This window comes from Bactrocera latifrons, unplaced genomic scaffold (genome assembly GCF_001853355.1).
Source record: "Bactrocera latifrons isolate USDA-ARS-PBARC rearing strain unplaced genomic scaffold, ASM185335v1 scaffold_110, whole genome shotgun sequence".
Taxonomy (NCBI): domain Eukaryota; kingdom Metazoa; phylum Arthropoda; class Insecta; order Diptera; family Tephritidae; genus Bactrocera; species Bactrocera latifrons.
Window position 1 is genome coordinate 323,738 of NW_017534520.1, and position 13,499 is coordinate 337,236.

Genomic DNA, 13,499 nt, shown 5'->3' on the forward strand with positions numbered 1-13,499 from the left:
CAGCCACTCACTAACAATTGTGGACTTGTGTTTAGGATCATTATCGTGCTGAAAGATCCAATTTTCTGATAGTCCTAATTTTTCAACGCTACGAGCGACGTTATTTTTTAAAATGTTTAAATAATCAAATTTGTTCATCGTGGATTCAATGAAAACTAAATTTCCAACACCAGATTCTGCCATACAGCCCCAGACCATAACCGATCCTCCACCGTGTTTTACGGTGTTGGTAATACACTTATCATCAAAGGCTTTATTTTTGGATCTCCAAATCTTAGGGGGTTTTTTCGATCCAAATATTTCAAATTTGCTTTCGTCTGTATACAAAATGTTGTCCCAGAAGTTTGCAGGCTGATTTATATACTTTTTTGCAAATTCCGCTTCTGTTGATTCGCCTTTGATATGTTGGGTTTTTTGCGTGGTACTCTTCCATGCAAACCGCTTTTGTGCAATGTTCTTCTTATTGTACTGGCACTTGCGGATTTACCCGATGTCTCTGCTATATCTTTTGATATTGGGCAGCGCTTGAAAGTGGATTTGATTTTACTTCCCGTACTATTGATCGCGCTTCACAGTCAGTAAGGCGTTTTGGTCGGGCCGGCCGTGGCAAATTTTCAACAGTATAATGTTTACTGTATTTATCAATAATTTTTTTTATTGTACAATGGTGTCTTCTAACTATTTGTCCGATTTCGCGCAAAGATTTACCTTTTTTATGCAAATCTCATATGATTTTTCGAGTTTCAGTAGTTGTTTGCTTGCCCATTACAAAATATAATATTTTTGCGACTTAACATCAGAAATAACAAATGGGATATGAAAAAATATTCTTTACTACACTCACTCGCTTGAATAGTAACGGTTTCCAAATAATATTTGTCGCTTTTCCAAAGTAAGTATTATAAACAAACAACGGTTGTCGCCACTGTTTACTTTTTTTTGACGCGATAAAACGAGAGAATTTGTAACTTAAGTGAATTATTTTTGGCTCTGTTTAGTTTTTCTTTATTATTTATACTAAGTTAAACTCTTATGATATAAGCCTTGAATTCTGTTATAAAACTTTTTATTGTTGCATTAAAGACTGCATTGTTATAAACACTTTAATATTGATAGAACTGCTGTTTACTTATTTTTGAAGCTCACAGTATATGTGAACCCTTTAAGTAAAAGTGCCCTTTTCATTTTATAACCCTTACCTTTAACAGATGCCTTTTGCTCCACAGTGTACTTGTGCGGTTTATATTGTCATACTGTTTATTCATACATGCCACTTTCGGCATTTCCACTCTCGCTCTCCCGTTAATCGCTGTCATATGTGTATAAGAATATGCATATCTGATCGTATCCACCATTAATTTGCCAGCACGCGATCGCAATGAATTTTGTGTTTGTATATTTCTCGCAACTGCCGAACATTGTATACCACCGAGATATTATTGTTTAATGTTACCCCGCTGTTTATATTACTGTTGGGTCTTGCTCTTATGCCATTCAAAGTAAAAAAAAGGTTGTAATTCTCCAAAGCAAGCAGCTGCCAACGGCATTTTTGCTGTTTAAATTTTCTGTTTGCCTAATAACAGCGTGGATCAATTTATCGATTTCACGTTTTACGAATCATGATCATCAACCGCCGCCACGTAACAACGATCAACAAACATGATGGCTATTGTTGTTATTGTTAAGGAGAAAGAAAAGAGCTTATCGGCGACAGTTACACAAACATTCGATTTCAATTACAATCGAGAGAAAGTCGAGTGCATAAGCGATTACAAAAGTGATTTCGATTCAATATGAAGTATTAAAATCAAATTAATTACTAATAATTAACGTAAACTAATTTTTCCCGTTGACTTTCCATTTATTTTGTTAAAACTATCACCACTCCGAGACTTTATATACATACGTAAATTCCGTGGTTCGAATATTGCTTTCATGCTGCGAGCGTTAAATTTTTCTAGTAGGGCAAGGTTTCGATCCTCAGATCACGTATCTCTGGCATGTGGACTCGACACGCTTCTAGTCTGTTTACAATTTATAGATTTATGTGAATTCACTTCCCATGTATCTGTCTCATTTTGTGATCCGTTTCCTTATAACGGATTATATTAATGTTTAATGATAGTTATTCGAAAATAATGTGATATATACTTCTTATATGTATATGCATATATATTTATTTTAATTTTTAACGAGATTTGCTGAGAAAGTGAAAAAATATAACCTTAGAAGTTTGACCTTGCGATCTTTCATTTAGTTTTGTTTTTTTCTTTTTTTTAATATTTTAGATATTTTATTTTTGTTTAAGTAAAATTACTATTTTTTATAGCTACTCACTACCTTGTACTCAAATGTGCCATTTGCCATTACAATGTGATAAGCAGAGTGGCGCAGTGGAAGCGTGCTGGGCCCATAACCCAGAGGTCCGAGGATCGAAACCTTGCTCTGCTATCTGATGTTGAAGCAATGTTTTTTTTAATTTTGCTTTAAAATCCGACAAATTGTAAATATACATATGTTATTTGTAATATCATTTATTCCACGCGATTCAGTATGACGGTAAAATTACAGCTTACGATTAGTTTTGTAATATCAGCTATTGTCATATACAATTACGCAATAAAATTGTACTCAAAAGAAATGTTGGTCTAAAGAAAAAATTTGGAAATCGGTTTTGGCTCTTTTTTTCAACAGTTTTTCGTTGAAAAAAAAATAGGAAAATTAAGCGACCGTAATAATTTGATTTTGTATTTAAAAATTTGAAATTTTGCTTATTATAGTGCATATTTTGAAATAATGCAATAAAAAATCGGTTTTTTTAGAAAATTTCACACTTAGACGATCCCTTAAAATATTTTAAATACTGTTGTACTTCCATTACTCGAAGTTCTCCAAAACTCAAACTCTTGAACAGGCGGTGGAAGTCAGATTTCATACAAATTTTCTTCCTTAACTCAAATTCCCTCCAACTCGAAGTTTTTTGAGAATTGTTTATGTAACTAATAATGTATTTATATAACTAATAAATTATATTTTTTGATTCTGCATTTGTACTTTTTTTCTTTTGATTTTCTTTTAAGTATTCCCTGCCCTTTGTGTTGCCCTGTTGTTTATATACACTGTGCGTCAAATATTCTACTCGAATGCTTTAATTTTCTCCATTTCTCAATATAAAAATGCTATGATTGCGTTCAAATACCATATTTGACGAAAATAATACGCAGCAGAGTGGCGCAGTGGAAGCGTGCTGGGCCCATAACCCAGAGGTCCGAGGATCGAAACCTTGCTCTGCTATGCAAAATGTCGGCTGACTAATTGTTATTTTGGTTAAATTTTTTTTACTAATTATAAAAAATATTTTTGTTTCTTTTATAAAACAAGGGTAATATCAGAAATTTTTTTATGCAAATATTTAGATTAGATTTTTAGGCGATATTTTATTAATAGTTTTTATATACATACATACGTGTATGTACTATATATCGATATGATTGTTTAACATACATAAGTATGTTAAATGAATTTGACTTTAAATGAATAAAATTGTGGACAAACTTTAATCTCAGCTTCATATGTAAGTATGTAGTATGTAAAATACCTTGACATTAGTTCTTTCTATGAAATTTCCCGAAAGTCTGCACTCAAAATTACACATTTTTGGAATAATTGGATTTGCTTTAATATACGTACATACATATGTATGTACATGGTATGTATAAAAACATATGTATTTAAGTATGCACATACCTTGCATTCCTTCAACAGAACATGTATAGACTTGCAGCGAAAAACAGTAAATGTCAAGCAGCGTAACTGCTAAACGACGAAAAAATATTGCAATGGAAATTATCGCATAATTTGAAATCAAAGCGGAAAAGAGAATTTCAAGTGGGCTTAAATCGCATTCAATGATGCAGCAGAAGCGGTAAGAACAAGAAAAACTGCATACAAACTTAAGTCAGTGGAAGCCAGTCAAGTATACTTGTAGTTGTAGTATCGAAGGAAGCGAGCGGGGATAAGAGTAGAGAAGAGCTTTGAAAACTTCTAAAGAACAGTATAGCAACGAAAGAAGTCAAAATCAAAGCAAAATTGTCAGCATAGCTGATAGTGGCGGAACAACAACAAATCGTATTAATATTAACAAGTAGGAATGCAATGTCAGTGATGTCATTCAAGTTTTTTTTCCTTTGTTGAGTTGACTATTTGCCGCTTTGCTGTTGGCGCGCCATCCATTGTTGTTATTATTGCTACAATACGACAGCACTCCATCTCAATCACAGGATAATCGTTAGAAAATCGCAAATGAAATAAACAAAGAGAACAACAAGCAAAAAAACAAACTAAGCGCAGTAGTCAAGATGTGCGTTGCCAGAGCAGCTGACACGAAGTGCAACGAAAGTGAATTGTGGGATTGGGGCAAATAAAAAACAACAAAGAACGTCGAAAAGTTAAACGGGGTATATTGCATAGAAATGGTTTTAGTTGGATGCGATGCTGGAAGGAGACGATTACTCATTTCGATTTTTTTAAATCGTTCAATACAATTATTGTTGGTAAACTGCTGTAGGCTTCCAATACGACGGCCTGCGGGCTTCCAAATGCTTAACATTTAATAAAATTTTTATTTGTAACATTCGGAGGCGTGTAATGTGACAATCATTTATTTACGTTACTACATCGTATATACAGTATATACAGTATCAGCAAAAACAGAGGAGAGAACAAGATGATAAAAATGTGGCAGAAGCGATACGGTTCCTCATTCTAAGGGCGTTGGACCCACCAACTGGACATACACTCGTGAATAGATAGACGACATGGGGACCTAAATTTTCATCTGAGCCAAATACAAATACTTAGTGGACATGGGTGCTTTAGAAGTTACCTTTTCAGATTCCAGAATGACATTAGTTCGAACTGTCCGACGTGTATAGAGCATACAGAAGACTCTGAACATGTATTATTTTACTCTCCCAGATTTTCAAATACACGGGAAAAACTAAAAACCACACTCGGTGGTAGTTTTATAGTCGATAATTTAGTGACACTCATGTGTCAGTCGACTAATAAATGGAAAGCTGTCAGCGAAACGTCAGTATTCATAATGACAAAACTAAGACTTTTTGATAAAACTAGGCGTCCGTCAGTCCGCACGATAGAGGAGGCTTAAATGTCCTGTCCCTCCCACGAAGTAATACTTAATCGGTGGTCCCGTGGGAGAGTCTTGAGTTGGGAGTAGGTTAGGTTTAGCGGATTAAAGCTCCGTACTCCGGCTTTCGATGCTTTTCCTACTATAAAAAAATACTATATGTATGTGTGTATATACATAATTAATAATAATGGCTCGCCACGATGAGCTGTTGGCTCCGTTCGAGTACAGACGAATTAACCTCCTGGCTGCAAATCACCCAATGGGCACGGGAGTCGCATAGCATTCTAGATTAGAAGGTGATAGCTCTTATTCTCCGTACACATGAAGCATCTGGCAACGCTCAGGAGTGATGCCATGCAGAATGGCTCACGCCAGTTAGGAGATGCCGTGAATGCATTACAGTTAAGCCCCTGCACCACGACAAGGTGCCTACCGTTCGCAGAGGACCCGGCATGATACTAACCAACTATTAGCTTACCCTATAAAACCATCTTATACTCTTTTTCTATGGTTCGACTCCATTGAAACAACCCAATTTCTGGACTTCTTGTCTCTTGTTCTCTTTTTCGTGGCTTCTACATGATTCAAATCATTTCTATTAGACTTTAATCTCTTACCTTTTCTCGTTTTCCAAAACGCTGTAACAAATATACTTTTTTTCACTTTCTCTGTACATGGCCTGTTCGGAGTTACCACATAATTGTATTGTCATTCATACGTTTCTTCGTTGAAAAGGATTTTTTTGCTTCTAGTATGCTTTTACCTCGCAGAGTAGATAAGCAAATTGAACACTCATTGAAGCGTTGAACGTTGAGTACAGTGAGGGAATAAGACAAATCGAGAAAGCTATAGATACATACATACATACATACAAATGAGGTTATGCCTCGAAGAAAGCATGAACAAATCGTGCATCGGTTGGGAAAGCCATAAAGCTTCGCTGCTAATGTAGTACTTGTAAGCAGCTAGGAAAGTACGTGCAACTGCATATAGCACATATATTTTGTGTTGTTGTTGTTTTCGAGTTTTCAACTAGCTGTTGTTAGCTCGCATTAGTAGTAATGGAATGGATTTTCGATTGGATTGGATTTTTGGCATAACCAAGTGTCGTTGTCACAATACGGCGGTAAGTACAGTTCGGCTCAGGATGGTGCGGAAGCAAAACTTGAAGAACCGCTTGCGATGCCTGCCGCATACCAGGCAGTCAGTGAAGCAAACCAGCCAACAAGCATGCAGCAGCCAAGCTACTAAGCAACCATTCCATCCAGTCAGCCAGTGGAGTCAATTGCAGTCGAAACATCGGTTGTACTCTGGGGCGTCTGCTGTTGTAGTTTTTGTTGCTACAGCGTCTACTTATATGCTTGTATTGTACTGTGCATCTTCTAGCAGTACTTAGCTCTGCTGTTTTTGCTTTCTTCATACACCATTGCGTATTTATAAGTGTGCTGGGGTATTCTCACAACATTTGCATTGCATTGTACTTCATTATTGTGCTTTTGCCAACCTGTCAAACTCGAAGATTCTTCTTTTTTTGTGCACATGCAACATTTTGCACAGGGTATAATAGTTTTGTTCAGCAAACCGTTGTTTGTAACACCTAAAACTGGCACCATCAGCACGTGATTCTCCCCTCATTCGATGGCTAACGTCTTCAATTTGCTGATAAGGTGAAATAACTGAGGTCAAATATTGAGAAGAAACAAGAAACGTATTGGTTGCCATACATTGCTGTAGATTAGTTATGTATAGTTCAATGGCATCTTGCGTTCTAGCACTGAACCCATGGACCGCGTGTGCCCCTAGTAGGCGATAGTTGACGATCTACACCTGTGCGACTGCAAGATCCTTTTCGCCTAGAGTAGAACAGAGGAGATATTTTGAACTACTTGTCCTCCACAAAGTTCATTTTACCAAAATCGTAGGCACTTCCCACGACCCCATAGTGTAATGATTTCCGTCCTTCTGGTTCATTATAATCGATTCAAAGCTTCCTATTCTTTAGGAATAATAGGAATATAAACTGGAAAGTGTACTGCAGAGGGCTTCGACAATGGTTTTATTCACTAGAAGAAATACTTCCGGTGGCATCGCTGCCACTAATGGGAGGAAGCCCAATATCGAATAGAGAGAGCAAAAAAGGCTTCCGCTTGCCCTATATTGTTGTAGAGGAGCCACTGGCAGGAGGTGGGGCCTCTCACCGAAAGTGATCGTCTGGTTCTATGATATATTCAATCCCATTATATTCTATAGAATTTTTATTTGGTGGAGGGCTTTAGAAAATACCACACTTACAAAGAAACTCAAGAGCGTTCAACGGTGCACTAAGGTTCACTCCAACCATGGCACTTAACGCAATTTTGAACATAATTAACGTGAATATCGACGGAAGGTGTATGGCTGCAGGTGGCTACTAGACTCAGAAAATCTGGGTTCTTAAAACGACACGTTTCTGAACACTCGGATATGCTCACACGCTTTGACTACATACCCGATCATTGAGTCGCCAAACGAACTCTGGCGGCACCTTCTTTGCTCATATACCGAAGAGGGAGCTATGGGTGAGAACAAGCCGTTAGAGGAGAGGCAGTAAGCTTCTACGGATGAGGCAAAGCTTGCTGGGAACGCTGGGGCACGGGGGTTACTGTCGGCAGAAAGGGAGCGGGTCGGTGCTCCCGCAGATTGTGAATCTTACAAGACGCCGTCTGCGTAAGCTGCTTGGAAGAAGATGTGTTAGAAACAACTCAGCACTTCCTTCTTGACTGTCCTCAGTTTGGGAGGTCAAGACGTAGATCCTTGAGAGCGCTTACCTTCAGACATCCAATGATTTTGGCTACCAAAATCTGTAAGTCCGAACACAGGAGTTCTTATTTTTCAATGGCTTCACAAAGGACTGCATTCATCAGTACACCTACGATCATCTAACCTAACCTAATCTTCGTCTTGTAACGATTTTTGAACTTATGTTCCATAGTTTTTTTACATTTTCACCCGAACTTGAGCTCTCCTTTACTTTTAAGTTCTGTTCTTGTAGTATGCATTTCTTCCCAGCTTATTTGCTTTTGTTTCTTCTCAAATTTTTTCAATGACATTCGTTTGTATTTATCGCGCTTTTGTAGCACTTTATTAGATTTTTTCTCTGTCGGGTACCGATTTTCAAAAACCGTTGTTTAACACTCTTTTTTTTGCTCAAGGCTATTGGTCTGGCGTCACTTGCAATACAATTACTGCTATTGCATGCAATACTCATTTGTTGTTGTTGCTTTTATTGTATCTGGCTGTAGTCTCTTGCTGTTGCATTTGTTTTTGCACTTAATTAATGTAATTATCGGTAATTTGTTAACTGTATTTACAGCTGTGTGTGCAAATAAACTCGATTTCGTTGTAACGGTTTGTCACTACATTTTGTTGTTATTTGTGTTTTTGCTTGCATTTGCTGGGGTTCTTTCGCTTGGATTGTTTTACCAGGAAGGAATAAAGCAATTTGTACGACTACTCGGAAATTTTATTAGGATATTAGTGCGGATTAAATAAAAGCGGGCATTGTATCGGAATTATTGCTTTGAAAGATTTTTTGTACTACAATTAATAAAAATGTGTATGTTGAGTTTTAAGGTTCATCCTAAATTTTGGATTGCCGAGAACGCTGACGTTGCACAATACACCTTGAAAAGCATGATTTTTAAGGCAAAGTCTTCAGTCCACATGAAAGGTGTATGAAAATAATTGCCAGATATCGCGTAAAGATTAATATTGGCATACGAGTATATAAAAAATTTATACGTTATAAAAAAAGACTCAATTATATTCGAGAAACTTTAATTTACATATCCACAAGTTAGTCCCCCTTTTATTGGTTCAAGCGAAATCTGATCTATTTGAATCAGCAATCAAAAATATATTGACAGTTTTGCTTCTATATGTAAAAGTAGAGCTCGCAATAATTTATACGTAAGTACTCAATATCAGACAGAACTTCTGACTAATAAGATATACTTATCTTTCGTTCCGTACTTATTAATCTAAGCAACCACGATCAGGTCACCGTTTGTCACTAAAGCAGAATTAGGTACTTTGAGAAAAAAGTTACATTCCAGAGTTGGTTTTCCAGCTCCTTTATGAGCTTTATGGTTTCTTAAAGCTTTCTCCTCAAATTAATTTTAATTACGACTTATTTACCTTTTTGTTTATAAAAGCTGATATGGAAGTTTACCGCTGGAGTTGGGCTCCTAGATCAATTGAAAGCTATATGGATTCATAAAGCTTTCAGCTTTCTCCTCACAAAAGCTCAAATTAATTATTTGATGAGGGAGTTTAATTCCATTATGGGTCTCCTAACTCATTTATTAGAAATACGGTTTATTTAAGCTTCCTCTTCGTTAAAGTGGAATGTTAATCCACAGAGTGAATATCTGAACTCTTACTTGAGCCATATGGTCTTATAAGATTTAAGTTTTAGATACCGATCAACAATCAAGGCTTTTCCATCATGATATACATATGCATGTATTAAATTTCCTCTACCGTTCAATCCCAGCAGTAAACCTGCAGGGTTAATTCGAAACTACAACCAAAACAATAAAACGAAAATTGCCTACGTACATCCAGCTAATCCAAATATTAGTGAAGTAGACCAAAATTGTATGGCAACAAGCAATGGCGGTGATACCCGTTGAACGCAGATCCATACATATTCATATGTATGTATGTACTTAATTGTGTGTGGGCTCGTGTCACAATGCAATTGACCGAGTGTGCTAAATGAATGGCTGAAACTGCACAAGCAGTGGATGAGTTGAAGGCTAACTTGGCTAAGCGCCGTCGCTGACTTCAAAGTCAAAGCGGCTACGAAAAACAAAGTAAACCAGCACTGGAGCTTTGCCTTCATTGAGTCTGAAAATCGTTGCATTTCGGTCGCACACAACCCGCCATTCAGATACGGCAGCCGGAGCCGCTACCTCTACAGGCTTCAGGTATAATTAATCTTGTTTAGGTTTTGTTTATAAAGAGTCTATCATAAGCATGTGTGCGAGTCGAGTTACGCCGACCGTCTCCATGTATCCGTAGGTTCGTGTGAGTACACTGGGCTTTGACTTTTTAGCCAAAGCGTTCGGGCCAGCTGGAGAGATTTCATGCTGGGCGAGCAGTTTAATTTGCGCAGCAGGACATTTTTTACTACTTACACGCACACACACTCGCCCCTTCCGTCCGCTTTGATGCTGTCAAGTGTGTTCGGCTGTCGCTGCTCCGTTACTCTTGCTTTTTCATTGTTTACTTTTGTTGCTATGTTTGATGCATGTTGTTGCCGGATTTTCGGCATTCGAACTTCCGGAAACTGCTGCGTCATGCCATTGGTGGCCTCAGGTTTTCCAACTATTAATTTTCCTCAAGGCAAGATTAACGAGTGGATGATTGCCTGAAATTGTCCAAAAAACCTTTGGCAAATAAATTCAAAATGTAAACTCACTCACGCATATACACACTTACATACATAATAAGCTAACATGCAGCCTACTGAACAGGTCCATTGGTTGACAAAACTTTCTCCGGCCAGTTATTGGCCTGCAACTTTTAGCCGACTAATTCGTCTAACTCCTTGGCGCCTTTCGCAACTTTCGCTCGGCGGCTGTCAGTGAAGTTGCACTTTCACATAGTCTCAGCGTGTGCATGAGTGTGTATGTGTGTTTTCTAACTGTTTTTAAGCGAATTTTAGAATTTTCGATTTTGTGCAATTTTCTGGCATTTCAGTTTTGATTGCTCGAGTTCGGTAGTGTATGCTTGTGTGTGTATATTGTGAAAAGCTCTCGATCTCTAAAGAAGTGCAATTAATTTCATGCAAGCTATTACAGCATTGTTTTTGCTTGTGAGTCAGCTGGTCGGCAGGTAGCTTGGATTTGGATCAATTAATTGGTATAAGCCAGCTGCAATATTCCACGAAGTTTTAAAGCGTTCAAGAGCTTACTACCTTTTCACGGAGAAGTTATGGCTGGCAAAATAAATTAATATTTAATAGTTTGATATTTACGACTTTGATCATCAAGGCCTAAGAAAGAAACTCTGTAGCCTGTATAAGAGTTTCTCGATAGAAAGTCTCATGTGCTTTCAGCTAAGCTCCTTTCCAACTTGATTACAAGTTAACTTTTACTCCTCTTCTGAAACCCCAAATTAAGTTTATGGAGTCACAAGAGTTCCTTAAAAATCCGATAAAATTAGTTATAATATTCGATCACTCATTGTTAGGTGTTTTCTTTTTATGCTGCGTTAGGTTCGTATCTCTTATTATTACTGGATCTTATTTCATGGAGCTCAAAGTTACACTAAAAACTTCAGCAAGTTATAGAAAGAAAGAGTCCAAAACTCCTAATTTCTCGAAGTCTCGGTTTCTTCTGACAAAATCATCTGCCCTAACTAAGGGCGAGCGGAGAAGAGTTTTTCTTAAGAATTCAGCGATTTCGAGTTGTAGAAATTTATTTATTGTCTTCGGGTTTTCCGAATTCGGATTATGTAGTTTCCAGAGGTGTAAAAAATTTTCCATTAGGGAACTCAGAGCTTCATTTATCTTTAGTACTATTGTATCCGAACATTATCAGCGTTTCTAGTCGTGTGAAAAAAGTTCAAGTCGTTCTACGGAACTATAAACCTCGCCAATATTTGGATTTTGTTGTTAGAGAACCTAGAGCTTCGCAATTTATAATTGTCAGAAAACGAGGAAATAATTTTCAGATAGAAAAAAAAAATGTATTGTGGACCTAGTGACCACTATTTTCCACAACTGAAATAAGTCATTTGTATGAAAATATTAGGCCGGTAACATTTCCTTGGCATCCTACCTAGCTTAGATAAGAACTTTGTTTTTGGTTTACTTAAGAATGTATATAGATTTTAAATATATAAAGCGTGGACAATAGAACTTAATTTTAGTCACCTAGCCTTAGATCCACAGCGAGCCGAAGGTCCTGGCAGGCAGTGCTCCTTTTTTCGTGTAAAAAATAATTGTATTATTTTTTTTTTCACATTTATAAATAAGTAAATAAAACCTTCCTTGGTTGAGGTTACTGTGACATCAGTGAATAGATCTGACCAGCGTTCGTCTCACTTAAGATTCTATATAGGTTGTGTGATTCGGATAAGTTATACAATTTTCTATTGGATATGGATTAATATGGATTCAAGTGTCCAACTTAAGGCCTCATTACTTTTTTTGGGTTCTTACCTTATTAGGGTCTCCAGTAATGCCCTTAAACAATCCGCAGCGGCCGTATAACAAATTAAATTTTTATATACTAGTTTTATATCACTAGCTTTATCTATTGTGATTTCATTATCTTCTTTTTCTTACGAGTGAAGCTGAAAAAGCAATTTTTGGGCAGTTGGCAGTCACGCAGGTTCACTTAATGGTGTGTCTCGTAAGTTAAGACGTATTTTTTGTTACTTGCTGTTACTCACTCTTCTTACACTCGCTTAAAAATATTTTCATTTTTATTTATTTGCGTTTGTTTTTGTTTTTAATGCGTTTTGAATTTTTGTTTTGCCATTCTGCTATCTGCAACTTGCTAACGGATGCAACGGAAGTTGCCCAGATTAAAACGGTAATTAAATTACTCAGCTGGCGAGCGCCAACTCACACAAACATACATACACTTATACGCACACACAAACGCTAGTTACCGCTATGTGGAGGAAATGAATGAAAATAAATTCCTTTGTAAATGAAAATAATTTTTTTTGTTAGTTTCCGCTGTTGGTTTGATTCGTTTCTGGAATATTAACAAATGGAAAATCATAAAAATAACAACAGTAACAAATATGTAACTACTTATATATGTTTATATTTATATGTGGGTTTGCGAAGTTCTTTTTGTAAAATAAACATAAATAAAATGCAAAATAATATTAATCAAAATTTCGGTCATTTTGTGGTGATAGTTTGGTGGCATTTAGTGGTAGTGTCCAGTACTTTTGTTATTACTATAAAATGGTTTTGCTGTGATTCGCAAGTATGTGTGTGTTGTGGAACATTCCTGAAATTAGTTAGTAAACATTAAGCTAGTAGCAGCTGAGGCACATGGCAGTACGAGTAAGTGGGAACAGTGAAGCTATAGAGTATCTTACTTACTTCATCAACCCTGCTAGACTTAGGAGTGTAACACACACTTCGAAAAAGCAAACAACATCCCTATGACTACTTGTTGGCTGCTAAATTTGATGTAACATGTTTCGTTTACTTACTATTATTTGTGAATTCAGTCCATGTCAACTTTACAATCAAACCAAGTCGATCAGGTTAGCCTCGTCGCCTGATTTTGTAGTGATAGTTTGGTGGCAAAGCCGCAATCTCGAGAAATATTTA

General features: G+C 36.8%; 2 non-coding genes across 2 annotated transcripts; both read left to right on the top strand.

Moving 5' to 3' along the window:
* Window positions 1-2,379: 2,379 nt before the first annotated feature.
* Window positions 2,380-2,451, top strand: Trnam-cau. The gene has a single exon. It is a non-coding gene; the product is annotated as a tRNA-Met (tRNA).
* Window positions 2,452-3,222: 771 nt separating this feature from the next.
* Window positions 3,223-3,294, top strand: Trnam-cau. Its single transcript has one exon. It is a non-coding gene; the product is annotated as a tRNA-Met (tRNA).
* The last annotated feature ends 10,205 nt before the right edge of the window (window positions 3,295-13,499 follow it).